This window comes from Lissotriton vulgaris, chromosome 4_1, assembly GCF_964263255.1.
Source record: "Lissotriton vulgaris chromosome 4_1, aLisVul1.2, whole genome shotgun sequence".
In the NCBI taxonomy this organism is placed as follows: domain Eukaryota; kingdom Metazoa; phylum Chordata; class Amphibia; order Caudata; family Salamandridae; genus Lissotriton; species Lissotriton vulgaris.
Window position 1 is genome coordinate 1,256,025,708 of NC_141691.1, and position 23,759 is coordinate 1,256,049,466.

The 23,759-nt window shown below is 41.9% G+C and overlaps 1 protein-coding gene across 1 annotated transcript in view; it reads right to left on the reverse strand.

The window, feature by feature from the left end:
- The window catches only part of LOC147723109 (coiled-coil domain-containing protein 102A-like), a 512,857-nt gene that overhangs the window by 160,853 nt on the left and 328,245 nt on the right, over positions 1–23,759 (reverse strand). The gene's annotated exons all lie outside the window — the stretch shown is intronic.

Genomic DNA, 23,759 nt, shown 5'->3' on the forward strand with positions numbered 1-23,759 from the left:
TATAGCCCGAACCTCCTCCGGGCACTGGGGCAGTGTCTGTGCCACCATGTCCCACACAGATTGAGAGTAGCGGCCCAACAGGCATGCGGTGTTGACTGACCGCAGCCCCAAGCTGGCAAAGGAAAATAACCTCTTGCCAAACTGCTCCAGCTTTTTCGATTCCTTATCCGGCGGGGCGGTAGGGAACGCATTTTGGAAAGTGGAAGCCTGGATGACCAGGCTCTCCGAATGCGGCTGATTGGTTAGAAAAGCGGGGTCACCCTGCTGGGCGATGACACCTGGCCACGTTCTTATCCACAGGAACCCCTGTGGCTGGCTGAGACCAGGTGCCCATCAGAACATTCGTCAAGGCCTCATTAAACAGGAGCAGAGGTTCCATTGACCTTGCCGGTAGCTGAAGCACCTCAGTAAGGAGGTTGGTCTTGTGGGTGACAGTAGGCAGGTCAAGGTCAAGGGCCTCAGCTGCTCTATGGAGCACCATAGTATACGTGGCACCCTACTCCATGATCGTGGGAGGGGACATAAATCCTGGGTCATAGGAGAGGTCAAGACCGCATGCGTCCTCTGAGTCCTCCACCCCTTCATGTTCAGACTCGCACTGCCATGCAAGAGTGTCTTCTGAACCCTCCCAGTCATCCCCCTCCTCCATGGCCAGTGGTACAGGCAGCAGCGGCGGGGGAGGCCCAGGGGAAAACAAGTGCTCCAACGGCTTCGGAACAGCGCCAGTTCCCGGTGATGGTCGGCGCCGATCCGGCTCCACGTCCCAATTAGGGTCCCAAGCCGGAGCGAAATTACCCGCAAAGTCGGGCAAGGGCAGAGGTGGGACGAACGGAACACATGGTGGTGCCGGGAGAGGAGCCACAGGGGGCGCCGGGGCCAAAGCCACTGGCGGAGGACCTTGTTGCGCCGGGTCTGCGATGGCAGAGCTGTTGGCAAGCAAGGGCCCTCAAAAGCGACAGTGGGGCCCAAAGGCATGCCAGCTGGAGCCCTAGGCCTGAAAAGGCAATCCATGGCAGCAAGAAACTCTTGCACCTGGGACAGAGTCGCCAATAGACCCGGATAATGTGGGTAGACAGCGGAACTACAAGGCTCCAACGGAGCCACAGGGGGTGAACCCCTGGCCCCCTCGTCCACATCTGGAGACTGATGAGGCGAGGTCGGAGAGAGATCACACTTCTTTGACTTTTTCTTGTGATGCCGCTTACCTGATTCCGAGGGCGAAGACTTGGACCCCAAGGAGTGATGGTGATGGCTCCGTGGTTGGTCCCTCGAGCGACCCCTGGACCTCGAATGGCACGGATATGACTGCCTGGCTTCCAGCAGCTTTCAGGGCCGCTCCCACAAAGCCTTCGGAGCCATGGCCAGACAGTAGGAACATGACCAGGAGTCATGGTAGCACTCCAAACAGTAGAGACCAATGCCATGGGGGTCGGCCACCGACATACTACGGCATCAAGCCCCGCAGGATTTAAATTCAGGCATCCCTACGAGGTACCAGGAGTCGAGGACTCAAAAGAAGTAGAGACAAAAGGCCTAAAAAAATTAGTCAAAAAGTGACTAGGGTATGTGCTCTAACCGAATCTGCGCTTGCTGGCACGGAAAAAGATAAAAGAAAAAACTGACGTCAGCGCGCATGGGTGGCACCGAAGTAGTCTCTGTGACGTCATCTCGGCGCTTACAACGCCAGCGATGGATGTGGAGCCGCTCAACGCCACCTACCGACGCGCAGGTGTACTGCTGAAGAAAATCTTTCCTGATCCAGGCTGACGCCTGGGGATATTCTAAGGTAAGGAATCTATCACTAACGTGTCTCTTTCAGATGTGCTGGGCTACCCCATACCGACCTCTATAGAGGAAGTTCTTTTAGGCATCTGGAACCCGAGGCTAGAGCATCAGAAAAGAGCAGATAAATCAATATTGTGGGCCTGCCTAGGGGGGTCAAAACAACGATAGCGGCAGCCTGGAAAAAGAGGGAAGCTCCAGCCCCTTTATTGTGGTACACACAGGTTTGAGGAATACTTACTATGGAAAGGCTAGCAGATATTTTTAGAGATGATTACAAAAACTTTGTATACAAGTGGGGCCCGTTGGTTTCCTTTCTCTCTAGTGGCCTCCCCTCAGCAGTATGCCCACCCTTTGTAAGAGCCTTGCACCTCTTTCAGCTTTATGTGTTTTAATACCCAGTGTTAAATACATCCAGATACACCTGTAGCTCCTCAGTGCAATGCAGAGGTCCTGCGAAACCAAAGAAAAACAATGTCTTACTATTTGACCCAATTCCAATTGTGTTTATTAAGATGACTCACCACCACCAGGGAAGGGGAGGGAGGCAGGCAGGGTGGCAGGGGGGGTTTATTCACAACACTGTTGGGGTTGACATTTCTTATGTTTGCTTATCAAAATGGCCATGACTCGAAGTAAGAGAGGGACGCAGGTGGACCTCACATAAAGAGAAAATTAACATTTGCTAGATACAAGTTAGTGTAACAAAGTCCTACATGTCTTTCTCCTCCTTTTTTGTGTTTTCTCCAAGATGTATTAAACAAATACAAGTCATGTTGAATAAACAAAGCTTTGACAAAAAAAACAAGAAAATGTTTACTTTCTACAAGTGACATTTTCAAACACACAATTTAAAAACTATCTCACTAAAAAGATGTATTAAATTCTGAATTCAAAGAGCCTAAACTTCATTTCTACATCTTGTCCCAAAGGAAAGTTCTACTTGTAAGATGCTACAATGTAACTCCCGTGTTAGTCTATGGGACAGATAGCCTTTCAATAGTGTAATCAATACAGGCAGCATTTCACTATCAGCACATGCAAAACACACCAGCACATGTCCTATATTTGACCTACACCGCACCCCGCCCATGGGTATACCTTGGGCCCACCTGAGGGGTGCCTTACATGTAAGAAAAGACAAGGTGGGGGCCTGGCAAGTGGGTCGACATGGCAGTTTAAAACTGCGTACAGACACTGTAGGAGTAGGTCTGAGATACCTTTACAGTATTACCCCGCGGGTGGCACAACCAGTGCTGCAAACCCACATGTAGCATTTGAATATACAGGCCCTGGCACACTCAGTGCACCTTAATAGGGACTTACTAGTAAATCAAATATGCCAATTAATGGATAACTAATCATGATCACAATTTTCCCAGGGAGCACCTGCACTTTAACACCGATCAGCAGTGGTAAAGTGCCCAAAGCATGTAAGCCAGCAGAAATGAAGTCCAGGACAACATAAAAAATGCAGGAGGTTGAGGCAAAAAGTCAGGGGAAACCACGCCAAGGATGCCAAGTCTAACATGGTTTGTTGCACAGGGCCTGATTTAGAGTTTGGCAGATAGGTTACTCCATCCGAAATTTGACAGATTTTTTGGCCACCATATTTCAAATGCATTATCAACGGGCGTCATACGCACACCCTCCATGGTCAGTCTGATGACCATTAGCCATCACCACGGAGGGCTTTGAAGAAACCTGATTCAATTTTTTGTAATCCCTTGGGGGAGATATGTAATCGTTTCTGTGACTCTCACCATCCTCCTGCCCATCTGTGACGTCGGCATGCTGACAACATAGTTTTCCCTCACTAGAGCTGAGGAAGAAGCAGGCAAGGCTGTGCTGGACTCTACTGGGGGAAACAGGCCAAAAAAGCACTGCCTAGCTTTCAGGGAGGCCTTCTTCGAAAGGGCAGAGTCTCCCCTTTCGTAGAAGGCCTTCCAGAAAGGGTTTCCTGGGGATGGTTTGCGGCTGCGATTCAGGCCCAGGAAACCCCACTAGACCACTAGGCATTTCATCTGGGGGGTCGGCCCTCGTGGAAATAGGGCATTTATGTTTTATAAGTACATTGGCTTTCCCCTGGGGGTGATGCGATCGACCCCCCCAGAGGAAAAATGTAATTTAATAAAATGAAAGCAGTGAAATTGACAGCAGAACTCCTCGAACTCTGCCCAGGCCTAGTGATTATGTTACTGCTTGTTGGAATCTGTCTCTCTATATTGCATATTAAAATGAAGTATACTATGTACTGAGTCCAGGGAGACCCATATTGGTATATAGAGGAAAAAGAAGATAATACTTACCCTCCATTTGTGGTAGTGCGGGCGAGCAGTTAGGCTTATCAGAGGGGATCGCTAAGCATTTGTTGAACTCACAGAGGCAATGAGTGACAGACATTCATGAATAAATCTGAGACTAATTTGCAGCTGGTTTTAAAATGTCTGGAACCCAAGAGAAACCCTAACCTATTATCTTCCTTCTTTGAGAACCTACTTGAGGAAGTAAAAACAGCTCTGATGCACCCTAAATCTAGATTGAAACTACCAGTGAAGCAATGGTTTGATCATGCATGCTCCAAAGCATTAAAAAATGTGCACAGGGCCCACAAAGAACAACACAGAGAAAGGGACCAGATCAATGTTGCTTTGAAAGGAGTATGTGGTGGCTACGAAGGCAAAGGAAAGAGCATTAAGAGAAGAAGCATGGGAAAATCTAGATATAGCAGCAGCCTCTAAGAACGTAAAGATGTTTGGAAGGTGATCCACGCCCCCGACTCTAGAAATAGTGCTCAACCCACTCCAGATTCTCATGTCATTGAAGATCTACGGGTGGCTCATTTTGAACAGATTTCTTGCTCTAATGACACCACTGGGATTGATTGTTGGGTTCAAGATGGAGGAAGTCTGTTCATTCCCTGAGGTTTTTAATCAGGAGGCCAGCCAATTAACCCTTAGTCACTGTTGGTCCTGGGTTCAGGCTGCAGGTCCAGTCCTTCTCAGAGCAGCAGGACAGTAGAGTGACAGTTATTGCTGCCACAAAACACAGCAGTCCTTCTTCTGAGTCTTCCACAGCTCCAGATGTGTACTGACAAGTTGGGGTCCAAGGTAAAATATTTATAACTGGTGCCCACTTTGAAGAAGATGTTTCTAGATGCTTCCATCCCCTTAGTTGTGAGGCATTTCCTTCCACTCTGCCCCCAGAAGGAACTAGTGACAAACCATTTATGAGAGTGCTCAGGGAGAGCCTTTGTGATGTGCACGTGTGTTAGGTGACATCTCCTACCCCTTCTTAAGCCAGAGTAGCCCATCCTGTCAACACCCAGCCTCCCATTGTCTCACTCTCTGGGAGCAATACACAAAGACCAACTGCCAATTACACCTAGTCATGTGGCCCAGGAACAGGCTGCAGCCACAAAATTGTTATGACAAGAAAATGCCAACTTTTGAAAAGTCAAAAAAGAGTCCTTGGAACCCAAGGACTACGTGTGGCACTGCTTGTGGCTACTAATGCCTAGTTACTTATATCAAGATTTGTTCAAAATCCTATGTGGGACTGTGGTTCAATAATCATAAAATGATACAGTTTCCTTGAATGCTTTTTCTCTTTTTACTTATACCATGTCAATTATACACAACAAGAGGTTCTTTCTAGTGCTTCTTTCTCTATGTCTAAGAGGTCACTCCCTAAACAAATTTCCATAACAATAATTAAAAAAGACGGTAACCAAAAATCAAATCACATATTGACTATGCAAAACAAATGCCAAAGGCAAAACCCAATGCATTTCGAGTTCATCCTGAACCCTTCATCAGGGGATTTTCATACACAAAACATATATTATATTAACATTTCCAATATTCAGAGTCTTCTGGGTTGGTTACATCCAAATCTACAACGCAAAACATAATGAATTCAGTAAGTAGATTTTTAAATAAATACAGTTGCTGCCATGTACCAGTAGTGAACATGCTCAGGACATGTATGTGAGAGGGAGACTAGTGTGTGGGAGAATGAAAGGAAAATGAGAACAAGTACATGAGATTATGTGAAAACGCTGGAAATAACAAGATTGAAAGTCCGAATAAACCCTATAAAGCCCTTAAGGAAAGTTCCTCAATAATGTCTCATAAGAAAACCATGAACCCGTGTCAAGTGCGCCATGCGGGCTATGGTATTAAACGTGGTGTGCCATGGGGCAATAAGGTACCTGAAGCGGAAAACTCAAGTAAGGAACCACCTAGAGTACAGCAAAAGCACTTAAAATGAGTTCTGTATTCTATACTAAAGCAAACTAAGTAATCCGCCCGTTAAGGACACCTCGTACCTACCGAGTATGAAAACTCTCGTCTAAAGAGTTCCAAGGCAGTTATACCACTGAGCCAAGTCCTAAGAAAAACGAAGGTCAAAACACAGAGTGAGTCCTCCTGAGCCGAAAATAGTAACAGAATCAGGTTATCAACACAAGTGTGCATACATCTTACCTCGGGGCGTGTTCGCTGTTAGCAAGCCCGAGTCTTAGACAGGAGTGCCGTTCATTCAAAATTCTGTGAAGATCAATATCCAACAAACGCATTAGCACCAAGTGTGTTGAAATGTGACAAAGTTAGGATAAACGAAAAACAGGATTACAAGACTCACCTAGCAATACAAACGAACCGGCATAACCATTCTGGGTGTCACACTGAGATCACGTGTGGTCGCCCGGCCTCTCGCGATATCCAAAGTAGAAAGACTAAACCTAAACAACGACTACGTTGGTATGCATCCATCATCCAATGAAGAAACAAAAAGTGGACAACACGCATCCCCGCTGGGAAATCGGCAATGAAACTTTATTGACAAGGGAAACTGTGCTAAAATCGATCCAGTCCATACTCTTCATTAAAGAAATCTAAGGATACACAAATTCACCTAAAGTGAATAGTAATAAATCGGAAATAAGAATAAATGTCAATAGTGAGATTCCAATGGAAGCAACTGAGAAAAAGACTGAGACAAAAGATCTTGTGAGTGATAATGTAAAGGGAAAAAGGAAAGGGAAAGCATGAAAACACCTCAAAAAGGAACTAAAATGCAAGCCCCTTACCGTCTAGTATATTAAGTACTGGTGTGTTATTATAAGAAACATAGGAGTTCATAATGATCATTGAGGCCCCCAGGGATTATGGGCCCTAACATTTTTATTCAATAGATCTTTCTGCGTGCTAGTGCTGTATTTAAGTCCATGCCAGTGTGTGTGGTGATGTGTTCCAAAATAGTAAAATGCAATCGCGCTATGGTGTGTAATGAATTTACCCAGTGTGTAACTAAAGAAGAGTTCTTGTTATTGTTACGGATACGGCTCTTATGCTCAACAATCCGTGTCTTGATTTTTCTGCTTGTTCTGCCTACATAGATTAATCCACATGGGCATTTTATGGCATAAACCACACTTTCCGTTGTACAATCAGACGTGTGTCTGAGGGTTATCGGTTTTCCAGTCTGAGGATGTCTAAATTCTTTCCCAACCATGACATTTCCGCTTTGTCCGCAGTTGAAGCATTTTCTCATGCCTTTGTGGACTGTCTTCTGTTATGCTCTAGGAGATTTTAGTAGTTCACGAAGATTATGTGAACGAGTATGTGCAAACAAGGGAGAGCCATGGAAGATGCCTTTAAAATCTGGTTCATTGTCCACCAATTCCCACCGATTGCGTATGATGGACTTGATTGTAGGAGCTTGTGCTGAATATTTAAGCACAAACGATTCCCTTTAAGTGGGAGATTTCATTTGTTTGTGTAATAGATCTTCCCTTTTCTTGTTTGATACAATCAGTCCTGCTACCTCCAGAGTAGAATCAGGGTAATCCCTCGCTCTGTATCTCGTAAGTTGTTCTTTTATAGAATCCTTGCATATGGTTTATCAGATGTTATCCTTTTAATCCTCATAATTTGCGAGATAGGCGGATGTTTCTTGAGAGATAGCGGATGAGCGCTGGCATAATGTAACACGTTATTGACATCAGTCCGTTTCTTATACACTTTGGTCATTAAAGCAGAGCTGGTTCTTTGAATCCCATGTCCAAAAAATGTATCCTGCCTGTTCCAATTTCATGAGTGAATTGTATACGACGGTTGCATCTGTTTAATTCTGCTATACAAGTTTCTAGTGTCTCTCTAGGCGCCTTCCAGACCACTAGAATATCGTCGATATATCGTAAGAACAACACTGCATGTTTTTGCCAATCAGGATGATTCAATATGTGTTGATTTTCAAAGTATGCCATAAACGTGTTGGCATAGGCGGGGGCCCCAGGAAAAGCCATGGACGTACCCGTCCTTTGTACATAAAACTCATTTTGCCAGCTGAAATAGCTATGGAATAGCGCAAAGTGTAGCAATTCTAATAGAAACACACTTTTCTCCTGTGGTAAATCAAACTGTAAAAGTCTCCATTCGGCTGCTTCTAATCCCTCATTGTGGGCTATGGACGTATACAGTGCTACCACGTTGATGGTTCACAAGTGGATGTCATCAGAGAAGTGGTCTTTAATGGCTTCTACTTTTAGTAAACAATCTGCTGTGTCTTTGACGTAAGTTACCCAATCTTGTACAAGAGGTTGAAGATAAAAATCAAGAAAATGGCCCAAAGATTCATGGATCGATCCACATCCTGCCACGATGGGTTGAAAAGCAGGATGTTGCCTGTTCTTATGTACTTTTGGTAACATATAAATCGTGGGAATTTTTCGTTTCAAATTCAGCAGAAATTTACGTGCATTCTCATCTATAAAAGATGTCTCCACTCCTTTCTGTAAAATGTTGCTGAGAGTAGTTAGAAACGCATCAGTTGGATCTTGTACCAAGCGGATGTATGTGTCTTCATCGTGGACATGTACAGTCACACTATTCAGATAAAATTCTGTGTCTAAAACCACTAGGGCTCCGCCCTTATCTGCCGGTTGGAAAATGATCTGAGGGTCTTGTCGCAATTTGTTGAGAATCCGTCGTTCTTGGAAATTAAAATTCAGATGTGGAGGTGCTATGTACTTAATTTGTTCCAGGTCCTTCTTTACCAAAATCTCAAATATATATCCAGAGTCTTATGTGAAATAGGTGATATGAATTTGCTTTTGGGTTTGAATTGGTGTTGCGGCACAATTTGAGACTCCAATGTAGTGTTTTTTTAAAAGATCAACCTCTGGTGGAAACTCCACTAGTATTCCAAACGTACTACTTGTTTAAAGTATTACCATTAGAAACAATTAATCCATTGTTACGTATCCTAGTAATCACTCATGAGAATCTTTTCAAAAAGTAATCTTATATTTTTTCAAGCTGTACATTTATATTACAGATTCAAGAAACTGGTAAATTTGTACATGGTAGTGAACAAAACAAATACATCAACGTTATTGTGTAATGATTATAAAGACATGGAGACACAATCAATCGTATAGATTAAATCAAAAACTCAAAAGACAAGCGAATGATGAAAAAACACAATTTAAAGTAAAAGCCCAATGCATTTCGGGGGGTTCCCTTCTTCAGGGGCACTGTAAGAAACAAAACATTGTATCAACTCATTGTAACAATGTATTTCAAAAGTACGTGCTCATTAGCTCAAAAAACTCGTTTATAATCAATATAAGCAGGCAGTTCTATTTACACACGAAGTGGACAAAACCAGCAACACTAGATAACACTGTATGAGCTTATTGTAGAGGTCAAAAGTAACAAGGGGAGCTGAAAAGCGACTAAATAGTAGCTACGCCACCAAGAGAACACCATGTGTATGTGAGATATACTAACCCCTACCATCTCTATAGATAAAACATCCTTACTCCAAAAGAAACAGTCACATGATTAATTACGAGAACTAAAAGACACCGCTGAGTGAAAGAACAAGTAACCAGGTCCCTGTCTCCGACATGACTCACTTTCACTGAAAGACAAAATTGAAGATCAATGACCGTGATGAAAAAATTAAAAAGACCTGACGTGATAACCCTGATGGAAAAAATAGGAAAACCAATCAGCATGTTGAAAAATGCCAACTGTTCATGATGTAAGCATAAATAAATGAAACTGCATCAATACACTTACTTTGATAAATGACAACTGTGTGGTTAATCCGTACTCTCTATTAATGCAGTCAACTCAGGAGCTGCATCAATGCAGGCGTGGGTTTGTGGGTCTTCTAAACTCTCGTGTTTACTCAACACCTGTGTGGAGGGACGCTCTGTGGAAAATAAACGAAATCCCTATAGATATATTTCTCATTGAAATATGCTTGTAATCCAAGCCTACTGTGGCAAAAACCTTGTATCCAGCTTTCACTCTAGCCATGATACCTTGCTCAAGTAGCACCAAATAACATACAAATGTGTGAACTTGATTGCGTGCACTCGATAGTAACACTCTAGTATCTAAGCCAAATAATTTATAAACATTAATTGCAAAGTGCCAATGGGAGAGCAATATTACGTGAACCCCCGTTTCTCCAGAACATAGTGATTATCTCCAATGAACAGCTCACCTTACATAAACAGCCTGTGTCACGCAAGGGGTTGTATCTTACACACGTCGACTTTGCTTCAACAGCGAGAATGACTAATGTCGACAAAAAGCCTCCTTCTGCACGCCGAGTCTGGACAACGAGAAAAGCTAGTTTAAACCACGGAATCCTGTTCCACTGCACTGACCAAGTTTTACCTCATCAAGAGATTCCTGCTTACCGCCTGGAGTCCAACGCGCCTGCACTCGTGACCCCGGAACTGAATCCGTACTCGCTACACCCTTCCGATTTGTGAGCACTACTTCTACTGATCAGCTCGCAAAGAAAGAAGACTGCTAGTAGCCACCGAGGTGGGGTCGCCATATTGGAAAAAAAAGCTATGTATGCGCTAAAATAAACTTGTAGTTTGAGTAAATGCCACATAAACTATTACAGGGGATTACGTAATCACCTATGTTTCCGTCGCCATAGCTAAATATTCGAAAAGAAAACCGCCATAATGTAACTGCCTAACATAAGCCGCCAGGATGGAAAGGAGCCCTGCAAAGTACTCGAGTCCACGTGACTGAAATTAAATACTATCGGATGCACCAATGTGAATCAACCTGCATGAATACAAAAACGCATTATGTTGTTGAGATGGAGAAAAAAGAGAAAACGAACAGATTACTGAAAACAGAGATGCCCGTTCCTCTGCCAGCGTTATGGTTGAGACGCTACTTGAGCAATGGATACATGAATGCTCCATTGTTAAAACGAGAATGATAGTGCTACTATTAATCACTCATGCTGACATGAAGAGTATGAACTCAGGGTCTCAAATCAATCAATTTTATGTTCTGAGTTGCCATGAATTGCTGCGTGAGCAGAAATGACAATATATTCATAAATAAAAAACAAAATACGTGAATAGATGATGGGAAGAACAAATGGTGGGATAAGACAAATAGCAGAATGCAGAAAAGAAGAAAAAAGACAAACATGACTTGCTTCTAAAGTGCTCCAGCCAAACCTAGTGAATTATTTGGCCTGAATATAAGCTCATTTACAAACATTGCTGACTACACCTCATACAATTCTGTGAACAACAATGGGTTTAACTCCATAATTACTTGTGTATTCCTATAAGTATTATGGACAGCAAATATGTTACAAAAAGCCTTGCAGTTCAATTCTGTCATTGAGCCCATTAGGTACCAGTGTCTGCAAATATTTTATCCACCAAGCTTCTCTTTGTGCCAAAATTATTGTGTGGTTCTGATCTGGTTTGACTACTATGATTTCTAGTATAGTGAACCTGAGCTGGGCATTATTGTGTTGATGCTCTAACCAATGTGTTGCAAAATAAGACTTAGTGGACTTGGTTCTGAATGTACTCTTGTGTTCTGTTATGCGAACTTTGATCTTTCTAGAAGTTTTGCCCACATATAAGGTTCCACATGGACACTTGATAGTGTAAATTACATTGGAACTTTTGCAGTCCCCATTGTATTTGAGTGAAATTTATTTTCCCGAATGTGGGTGATGAATCACATTTCCAGTCATTACATTATTACAATGGACACAATTGTGGCATTTACGCATTCCATGGTATTGTTGTTGAATCTCAACTGTTTGAGAAGTTAGGATCTCCTTGATATTTTTGCCTCGTGTATAAGCAAAAAGAGGTTCCTCATCATATAGTCCCTTGAAATCAGGTTTTTGCCTCAATAATTCCCATCTCGATTTGATGATATGTTTGATCGCTTGAGATCTTGATGAGTATTTAGACACAAAAACGTGTCTGTTTGTTTTCTCTTTAGATTTAGTGAGTAACAACATTTCTCGTTGTTTAGATTCAGTCTTGCTCAAGGCTGCAGATAACATTTCTTCAGGGTAGCCTCTTTCATTGAATTTCTCTTGCTGATGTTGTAATGCTGATTGTAAATTAGATATATTAGATGTAATTCGTTTCACCCTCAACATCTGTGAGTACGGTAGATTGTTTATTAGAGAAGGTGGATGAAAGCTTGTATACAATAGCAAATTGTTTCTATCTGTTGGTTTTGTGTACACTTGTGTCTCAAGCTTGTTGTCCCTTTGAGTGATCATTACATCCAAATAGTGAATAGTATGTTGATTGATCTCATGAGTGAATTTGATTCTCTCGTGTTTGGTATTCAGTTCACCTATCATTTGTTCCAGCAAAATTTGAGAACTTTTCCATACTAGGAAAATGTTGTCGATGAATCTAACGTAAAACGCTAGATTGGTAGGCCAGACATCTTGGCTGAAAATGTGTGTGTCCTCGAATTGCGCCATAAATGTATTGGCGTACGCCGGCGCACCTGAAAAACCCATGGAGGTTCCACTCACTTGTAGATAAAACTTGTCTTGCCATACCAGATAACTATGTTGTAAACAAAATATCAACAATTCAAGAATAAAGATTTTGTTGACAGGTAATTCTGGTAATTTTAGAAGAGCCCACTCACAGGCTTCAACACCTTCTTTTAAGGGGATAAAGGTGTAGAGAGCAGTTACATCGATAGTGCACATCAACCAGTTAGGACTGTATTCCTCTTGAACTTGCTGTAACAAGTTCAGAAAATGGGTAGTGTCTACGTGACTGCGCCAAGACTGCACAAATTTTTGTAGAAAATAATCAATCAATTGGCCCGCTGGAGAAAAAATAGAATCACAACCTGACACTATCGGTCGGAAAAGTGGATTGTTCAAATTCTTGTGCACTTTAGGAAGCATGTACAACCTCGGTCTTCTTGGGTATTGTACTGTGAGGAAATTGCGTAATGTTGATGAAATCCAAGCCATATTTTCTGCTTTGTCAAGAATCTGATTGAGAATTTCCATGAAACTGGAGGTCGGGTCTTCTTCCAATGAGATGTTTGTTGTAACGTCATCTAGATGTTCATTGACCTTCCGTGTGTAGAAACTGGTATCCATTAAAACTAAAGCACCTCCCTTGTCTGCCATTTGGCAAACGGCGTCCCTATCAAAAACCTGCAACTTCATCTCAAGAATCAATAGTATCTGACGCTGATTTGGACCCATCACGACAGCCACTGTCTACTGGAAAAGAATTATCAACATCTGGAACTAAAAACGGAGCTAGCACATCCACAGCACCGCCTTTTTTAGACAAGGTTCAAGGAGGAGGGAGACCTCCAGACGTCCTAAAAAAACAAGGAGGAGTCAAAGACAAAGACAAAGAAACAAAGGAAAGGGAAGCCAAGGAAAAAGAAGCGGAAGCTCGGAGTTTGAGGAGCAAGGGCAAACCCTCGTAATTAACATTTCCTCCAAGCAATTGACTAGGTCTCAGGAAATGGTACTGAACAAAGGAACCTCTTTTGTACCAGTTTATCACACCAACAAATTAGAATTGGAAGCGTCTGTCTTCCGGTTTTTAAGAAACTTAAGGCTAAAACATTTTTTTACAAATGTAGTACCTTCCTCTGATACACCAACAATGATTCAAGAGGAAGATGACTCGGAATTAGGATCATTTAAACCGAAAAGTATCTTTATGTCACCAGTGTCACATAAAATCCTCGACACCTTTGAATCATTGGTGCGTCATGATCTAACTAAATTAAATTTGCATCCACGTATGCGGTCGAATTTGAGGAAAGAAGAGATGGACATCTTACGTAGATTAAGATCAGATGAACAAATAACTTTCCAAATGGCAGACAAGGGAGGTGCTTTAGTTGTAATGGATACCAGTTTCTACACACGGAAGGTCAATGAACATCTAGATGACGTTACAACATACATCTCATTGGAAGAAGACCCGACCTCCAGTTTCATGGAAATTCTCAATCAGATTCTTGACAAAGCAGAAAATATGGCTTGGATTTCATCAACATTACTAAATTTCCTCACAGTACAATACCCAAGAAGACCGAGGTTGTACATGCTTCCTAAAGTGCACAAGAATTTGAACAATCCACCTTTCCGACCGATAGTGTCAGGTTGTGATTCTATTTTTTCTCCAGCGGGCCAATTGATTGATTATTTTCTACAAAAATTTGTGCAGTCTTGGCGCAGTCACGTAAAAGACACTACCCATTTTCTGAACTTGTTGCAGCAAGTTCAAGAGGAATACAGTCCTAACTGGTTGATGTGCACTATCGATGTAACTGCTCTCTACACCTCTATCCCCTTAAAAGAAGGTGTTGAAGCCTGTGAGTGGGCTCTTCTAAAATTACCAGAATTACCTGTCAACAAAATCTTTATTCTTGAATTGTTGATATTTTGTTTACAACATAGTTATCTGGTATGACAAGACAAGTTTTATCTACAAGTGAGTGGAACCTCCATGGGTTTTTCAGGTGCGCCGGCGTACGCCAATACATTTATGGCGCAATTCGAGGACACACACATTTTCATCCAAGATGTCTGGTCTACCAATCTAGTGTTTTACGTTAGATTCATCGACGACATTTTCCTAGTATGGAAAAGTTCTCAAATTTTGCTGGAACAAATGATAGGTGAACTGAATAACAAACACGAGAGAATCAAATTCACTCATGAGATCAATCAACATACTATTCACTATTTGGATGTAATGATCACTCAAAGGGACAACAAGCTTGAGACACAAGTGTACACAAAACCAACAGATAGAAACAATTTGCTATTGTATACAAGCTTTCGTCCACCTTCTCTAATAAACAATCTACCGTACTCACAGATGTTGAGGGTGAAACGAATTACATCTAATATATCTACTTTACAATCAGCATTAAAACATCAGCAAGAGAAATTCAATGAAAGAGGCTACCCTGAAGAAATTTTATCTGCAGCCTTGAGCAAGACTGAATCTAAACAACGAGAAATGTTGTTACTCACTAAATCTAAAGAGAAAACAAACAGACACGTTTTCGTGTCTAAATACTCATCAAGATCTCAAGCGATCAAACATATCATCAAATCGAGATGGGAATTATTGAGGCAAGAACCTGATTTCAAGGGACTATATGATGAGGAACCTCTTTTTGCTTATACACGTGGCAAAAATATCAAGGAGATCCTAACTTCTCAACCAGTTGAGATTCAACAACAATACCATGGAATGCGTAAATGCCACAATTGTGTCCATTGTAATAATGTAATGACTGGAAATGTGATTCATCACCCACATTCGGGAAAAGAAATTTCACTCAAATACAATGGGGACTGCAACAGTTCCAATGTAATTCACACTATCAAGTGTCCATGTGGAACCTTATATGTGGGCAAAACTTCTAGAAAGATCAAAGTTCGCATAACAGAACACAAGAGTACATTCAGAACCAAGTCTACTGAGTCTTATTTTGCAACACATTGGTTAGAGCATCAACACACTAATGCCCAGCTCAGGTTCACTATACTAGAAATCATAGTAGTCAAACCAGATCAGAACCACACAATAATTTTGGCACAAAGAGAAGCTTGGTGGATAAAATATTTGCAGACACTGGTACCTAATGGGCTCAATGACAGAATCGGACTGCAATGCTTTTTGTAACATATTTGCTGTCCATAATACTTATAGGAATACACATGTAATTATGGAGTTAAACCCATTGTTGTTCACAGAATTGTATGAGGTGTAGTCAGCAATGTTTGTAAATGAGCTTATATTCAGGCCAAATAATTCATATGGTTTGGCTAGAGCACTCTAGAAGCAAGTCATGTTTGTCTTTTTTCTTCTTTTCTGCATTCTGCTATTTGTCTTTTCCCACCATTTGTTCTTCCCATCATCTATTCACGTATTTTGGTTTTTATTTAAGAATATATTGTAATTTCTGCTCACGCAGCAATTCATGGCAACTCAGAACATAAAAGTGATTGATTTGAGACCCTGAGTTCATACTCTTCATGTCAGCATCAGTGATTAATAGTAGCACTATCATTCTCGTTTTAACAATGGAGCATTCATGTATCCATTGCTCAAGTAGCGTCTCAACCATAACGCTGGCAGAGGAACGGGCATCTCTGTTTTCAGTAATCCGTTCGTTTTCTCTTTTTTCTCCATCTCAACAACATAATGCGTTTTTGTATTCATGCAGGTTGATTCACATTGGTGCATCCGATAGTATTTAATTTCAGTCACGTGGACTCGAGTACTTTGCAGGGCTCCTTTCCATCCTGGCGGCTTATATTAGGCAGTTACATTATGGCGGTTTTCTTTTCGAATATTTAGCTATGGCGCCGGAAACATAGGTGATTACAGTAATCCCCTGTAATAGTTTATGTGGCATTTACTCAAACTACAAGTTTATTTTAGCGCATACATAGCTTTTTTTTCCAATATGGCGACCCCACCTCGGTGGCTACTAGCAGTCCTCTTTCTTTGCGAGCTGATCAGTAGAAGTAGTGCTCACAAATCGGAAGGGTGTAGCGAGTACGGATTCAGTTCCGGGGTCACGAGTGCAGGCGCGTTGGACTCCAGGCGGTAAGCAGGAATCTCTTGATGAGGTAAAACTTGGTCAGTGCAGTGGAACAGGATTCCGTGGTTTAAACTAGCTTTTCTCGTTGTCCAGACTCGGCGTGCAGAAGGAGGCTTTTTGTCGACATTAGTCATTCTCGCTGTTGAAGCAAAGTCGACGTGTGTAAGATATAACCCCTTGCGTGACACAGGCTGTTTATGTAAGGTGAGCTGTTCATTGGAGATAATCACTATGTTCTGGAGAAACGGGGGTTCACGTAATATTGCTCTCCCATTGGCACTTTGCAATTAATGTTTATAAATTATTTGGCTTAGGTACTAGAGTGTTACTATCGAGTGCACGCAATCAAGTTCACACATTTGTATGTTATTTGGTGCTACTTGAGCAAGGTATCATGGCTAGAGTGAAAGGTGGATACAAGGTTTTTGCCACAGTAGGCTTGGATTACAAGCATATTTCAATGAGAAATATATCTATAGGGATTTCATTTATTTTCCACAGAGCGTCCCTCCACACAGGTGTTGAGTAAACACGAGAGTTTAGAAGACCCACAAACCCACGCCTGCATTGATGCAGCTCCTGAGTTGACTGCATCAATAGAGAGTACGGATTAACAACACAGTTGTCATTTATCAAAGTAAGTGTATTGATGCAGTTTCATTCATTTATGCTTACATCATGAACAGTTGGCATTTTTCAACATGCTGATTGGTTTTCCTATTTTTTCTATCAGGGTCATCATGTCAGGTCTTTTATTTTTTCATCACCGTCATTGATCTTCAATTTTGTCTTTCAGTGAAAGTGAGTCATGTCGGAGACAGGTACCTGGTTTCTTGTTCTTTCACTCAGCGGTGTCTTTTAGTTCTCGTAATTAATCATGTGACTGTTTCTTTTGGAGTAAGGATGTTTTATCTATAGAGATGGTAGGGGTTAGTTTTTCTCACATACACATGGTGTTCTCTTGGTGGCGTAGCTACTATTTAGTCGCTTTTCAGCTCCCCTTGTTACTTTTGACCTCTACAATAAGCTCATACAGTGTTATCTAGTGTTGCTGGTTTTGTCCACTTCGTGTGTAAATAGAACTGCCTGCTTATATTGATTATAAACAAGTTTTTTGAGCTAATGAGCACGTACTTTTGAAATACATTGTTACAATGAGTTGATACAATGTTTTGTTTCTTACAGTGCCCCTGAAGAAGGGAACCCCCCAAAATGCATTGGGCTTTTACTTTAAATTGTGTTTTTTCATCATTCGCTTGTCTTTTGAGTTTTTGATTTAATCTATACGATTGATTGTGTCTCCATGTCTTTATAATCATTACACAATAACGTTGATGTATTTGTTTTGTTCACTACCATGTACAAATTTACCAGTTTCTTGAATCTGTAATATAAATGTACAGCTTGAAAAAATATAAGATTACTTTTTGAAAAGATTCTCATGAGTGATTACTAGGATACGTAACAATGGATTAATTGTTTCTAATGGTAATACTTTAAACAAGTAGTGCGTTTGGAATACTAGTGGAGTTTCCACCAGAGGTTGATCATTTATTAGGGCTGGCTGCCTTCCAACCAAACAGCACACTAACAACGCTCCAACTTTCTATAATTATAGAGTACTTCAGCACACACAAGGGAGTGCGCAGGCTGATCATTTTTTGTAGGTTTTTTAAAAGAACCACCTCAGTCTTAATTTGCGCATAAATTTAAAGAGTGATACCTCCATCTACAAGTCGTGTGATGTGTAAGTAGGAACAAAGGACATTCCTCTGTTTAGTATGCTGAGTTCTCCTTTGCTTAGTTTTTTTTGTGAGATGTTAATGACAAGTGAATTTCCTTAGGTTCCTCTGGGGTCTGCACATGTCCGTAGTTGTCTATTTTGGCTTTTCCCCTCCAGGTCCTCCGTTTGAAGGTGTTGTTTTGTCTGGGGGTGTCTTGTCCACCAAGCCCTCCCTAAAAAAGGTTGTTTTGTAGATGAGGTAGTCGGAACATCTTCTACTGGTCCCCCAACATTCTGAGATACTGATGCTGCACTGGGTTTATGCAGTGTGAGATCCTGATCCGTCACTACGCTTTCCTCAGATGAGGTAGCACCGGGTTTTCTAAAGACTCTCTTCTGGGCGTAAGCTTCCGCCCATGTATAAACTTCATCAAGTTTATAGTCAATTGTATCCCTGCGAAATTTCCTGGTTTTCCGTTCATGTGCCTCACGTACATGGTTGTCAAGGTTCCTTTTGATGTTTTCCAAAACTTTTATCCAGTCTTCGTGTTCCATGCTGTTAGAGATGTCAACCCTTAATTTGTTGATGTCCTGTGTCAATTCTTTTAATGCCGTTGAGATCTCTTCTATAATGAGTAGAATCAAATCTAGAGAGCATTTGTTTAAAATCGCGTACAAACGCGACATGAAGGTCTTATCAATTTTGAATAACATTGGTCGTAGGGCGATCCGTAGGTCCGGTGGGATCCTCTTTACCTTATGATACTCAATCAATGTTGTAGCATGCAAATGTTGATTTACTTCTTTGCGCATAAGGTACTCCAATTGGTGGAGTTGTTGTGCTGTAGATCCGGAAGCAGAGCTGAATTCTCTGATCTCTTTTATCAAGGCGTATATGGAAGCAGCTTCCTCTGTTGAATAAGCTTTTGTTTCAGCTTGATTGGTGGTAAGGTTAGAAATATTCTGCCACAACCACAGTCCCACATAGGATTTTGAACATATCTTGATATAAGTAACTAGGCATTAGTAGCCACAAGCAGTGCGACACGTAGTCCTTGGGTTCCAAGGACTCTTTTCTGATCATTGTATTCCCGCTTAGGGAGTAGGGTACTCTCCCAGCTACATGCGTAGGCACGCACAATACAACTTCACAACTCTTTCATTAAGGTGGAATCTATTTTTATATAACCAAAACAGGTGTGTAGACCCACCCTTTCACTGTGAATATTACATTTAGTACCCCTCTGTGGATCAGCACCCACCAAAAAGTTTCAAACAACATTGCAAAATGATAACAACAAATCTACAACACACCTAATCTGGGGTGGTGATTTCAATCTCCCTCTGTGCCCAAATCATAAAAGAGAAACTTGTGGGCTGCAAAACGAACTTGGCAGCCCCATACCCCACTTTGTGCACTCGACATGTGGAAGTAAACTGAATGACATTATATTTTCCTTAGATCTGGATTTTGTGAATGAATTAGTAGACCCGCAGCAGGATTTTCTACCAACCTTCCATGCAAGAGGCTACTCAACAACCATAGACTACATAATAGCCTCCCATTCACCTAAAGGGCAATTAGCAATCTTTGAAACTGGGTCTAATGCAACGAGTGACCACTACCCGCTCAGTGTAAGAATCATCATCAAACTGGTAAACGGCCACTCTCCAAAGCTGAGCCTTTTAAATCAGCAATCACTCACCATGAATAAACTGAACGGCTACACGGTTAAATGGGCTAAGATCGACCCATAAGAGACGACGCAGAGGGTCCTTGAAAAATCCAAACACTGGATATCTGAATGCATGTCCTTGGAGACGTCACCTCAAATAATCGTTAATAGTTTCCAAAGTATCCAAGAAACAATAAGGAATGAATTATTTGTCAAGCTAAAAAAGAACAGCAAGCCCCCTACCACGAGATGGTTTGACACCGCTTGTCGGAAGGCACTTTCAACTCTTAAAGAAGCCTTACACAGACCACGAGAGACCCCCAGGAAATTTCCAACTTAAGAAAAGCATATAATTCTGCCAGACGGGAACGTAAAAAACAAATCAAAAAAGAACTATGGTCACAACTGCACGACAGCACCCTAAGAAAGGACAGCACCTTATTCTGGCAAGTCATAAGATCTCCATTCCTGGCCAACAGCACAGAAACCCAACACCTAGATGTGGCAGTAACCGAAGAAGATTGGATCACCCATTTCTCAAAAATCTTTGGCCCACCTCCAGACTTTGCAGTTGTTAACGGTTCAGTAACAAATGAGGTCCATTTATCGGGAAACAACATCTACCCGATAAATATTCATTTCCACCTCAGTGAAGTTATCAAAGCAATCAGGGCATCCAAATCTGGCAAGGCTCCTGGCCCCGATGGAGTTCCAATGGACATCTTCCTCCACAATGTAGACTTTTGGTTCCAATGGGAACCAAAAGTCATAAAATGATACAGTTTCATCGAATGCTTTTTCTCTTTTTACTTATACCATGTCAATTATACACAAAAAAAGGTTCTTTAGAGTGCTTCTTTCTCTATGTCTAAGAGGTCACTCCCTAAACAAATTTCCATAACAATAATTAAAAAAGACGGTAACCAGAAATCAAATCACATATTGACAATTCAAAACAAATACCAAAGGCAAAACCCAATGCATTTCGGGTTCATCCTGAACCCTTCATCAGGGGATGTTCATACACAAAACATATATTATATTAACATTTCCAATATTCAGAGTCTTCTGGGTTGGTTACATCCGAATCTACAACGCAAAACATAATGAATTCAGTAAGTAGATTTTTAAATAAATACAGTTCAATTCTGAGTCCCACTCTTTTTAATATATATATGTCCCCCTTGTCAGCATTGGTTGAGTCTTTCGGAGCCCAGATTGTATCCTATGCTGACGACAGGCAGCTTCTTTTTACTTGTAAAAAGAACACCGATTTTAATGGTGACAAAATCAAGGGCTGCCTAGGGGCCGTCTTTTCTTGGTTCCAATTGAATCAATGAAAGTGTAGCTCGGATAAATCTGAGGTTCTCTTTTTTGGATGCCCCCTGACCCCTATTGGAAATCATGGTGGCCGGCTGATATGTTCCCTCCTTCAGCTACCACTTCCATGGCAAAAAACCTGGGAGTGAAAGTGGTCAATGGACTGACTCTTAAACCTCAGATTCTGGGTCTAGTGGGGCAGTGTTTCGGCCTCTTAAAAATTCTGAGGAAATTTCTCCCCTTTTTATCTCCTGTCCACAGAAGGATTACGGTTCAGGTCTTGATTGGCTCATGGCTTGATTATGCCAATGTACTATACTTGGGACTCCCCGAGTATCTCCTCACCCGCCTACAAACTGTGCAAAACTCAGCCGCACGGGCAATCTTTGGCCAAAGTCGTAGGTCCAAGACTTCTGCTCTACTAAAATCACTTCACTGGCTGCCAGTGCGCAAACACATTTTTTTCAAGACTCTCACTACGGCATTTAAAACTCTCCATGGCACTGGCGCACTCTATCTAAGGAAAATATTATGTTTTTACTATCCTTCCAGATCCCTACGATCTGCCTTGCTAGCATTGACTACGGTTCCGGCAATTAAACGAGCTCGCATTGGGGGACACTCGTATAAACGTCTGGCACCCCAATTATGGAACAAATTGCCTCTGTCTCTCCGGAAGCTAGACAACCTTCTCTCTTTCAGGAAGGAACTTAAAACATGGTTGTTTGGACAATAGCCTTGTGATCTTCGGTCTCTGCCTTCTAAGTCTGATAGCGCCGGGACACTCTGCCCGAGTAGCTGAGCGCTCTACAAGACTCCCCCTAACATAACATAACATAACAGTTGCTGCCATGTACCAGTAGGGAACATGCTCAGGACTTGCATGTGAGAGGGAGACTAGTGTGTGGGAGAATGAAAGGAAAATGAGAACAAGTACATGAGAATATGTGAAAACGATGGAAATAATAGATTGAAAAAAGATAGTCAGAACTGACCCTATAAAGCCCTTAAGGAAAGTTCCTCAATCATGTCTCATAAGAAAACTGTGAACCCGTGCCAAGTGCGCCATGCGGGCTATGGTGATAAACGTGGAGTGCCATGGGGCAATAAGGTACCTGAAGTGGAAAACTCAAGTAAGGCACCACCTATAGTACAGCAAAAGCACTTAAAATGAGTTCCGTATTCTATACTAAAGCAAACTAAGTAATCCGCCCGTTAAGGACACCTCGTACCTACCGAGTATGAAAACTCTCATCTAAAGAGTTACAATTCAGTTATACCACGGAGCCAAGTCCTAAGAAAAACGAAGGTCAAAACACAGAGTGAGTCCTCCCGAGCCGAAAATAGTAACAGAATCAGGTTATCAACACAAGTGTGCACACATCTTACCTCGGGGCGTGTTCCCTGTTAGCAAGCCCGAGTCTTAGGCAGGAGTGCCGTTCATTCAAAATTCTTTCGAAAAGTAGCATTGACAGAAATGTAACTTAAAATCCGACTTTACCATTAAAGAGTATTTTTAAGTACAATTCTTAAGACACCAAACTTAAACTGTCTGCCTGCTCCCAATTGATGTTATCCTATGGGAGAGGTAGGCCTTACAGTAGTTAAAAACGAATTTAGGAGTTTCTCACTACCAGGACATGTAAAACTTGAAAACTATATGTCTAACGTTTTAATACACAGCACCCTGCCTAATGGGTTTCCCAGGGCCTATCTTAGGGGTGAATTACATGTTTTAAAAAGGAAGGTTTGGCCCAGCAAAAGTTGTATGTTTCCAGGTCAAAATGTCAGTTCAAAACTGCACACACAAGCTGCAATGTCAGGCCAGAGCCATGTTTTACAGTGCTCCTTAACCACATGGCTGCTGCTGGGATTTTTGCGCTGTGCTGCAAATTGCTATTCCGCTGCAGATATGACGAGCTCAGCTCGTCATCAGCACACGACACCCGTGGGTGATGACGAGCTGAGCTCGTCATCAGCAGCGAAAGGGTTAAATGGGTGGCACCATCAATGTTGCAGTTCCACTAGTAGCTTTCGATTACAGGCCTGGGTGCATGGGATACCATTTCACTAGGGACTTAAAAATAGGTTAAATATGCCAATGGGGTATAAACCAAATGTACAATGTTTAGGGGAGAGAGCACAAGTACTTTAGCCTGGTGAGCAGAGGTAAAGTGCATAGAGTCGTAAGGGCAACAAACAACGAGATCAGCAAAAATAGGAGGGGTAAGAGCAAAATGTTTGGGGGAAGACCACCCTAGGGCTGACAGATCTAACAGTGTATCACTGGACCATCATAGGCTGATGCCTAAGAGATTGCTA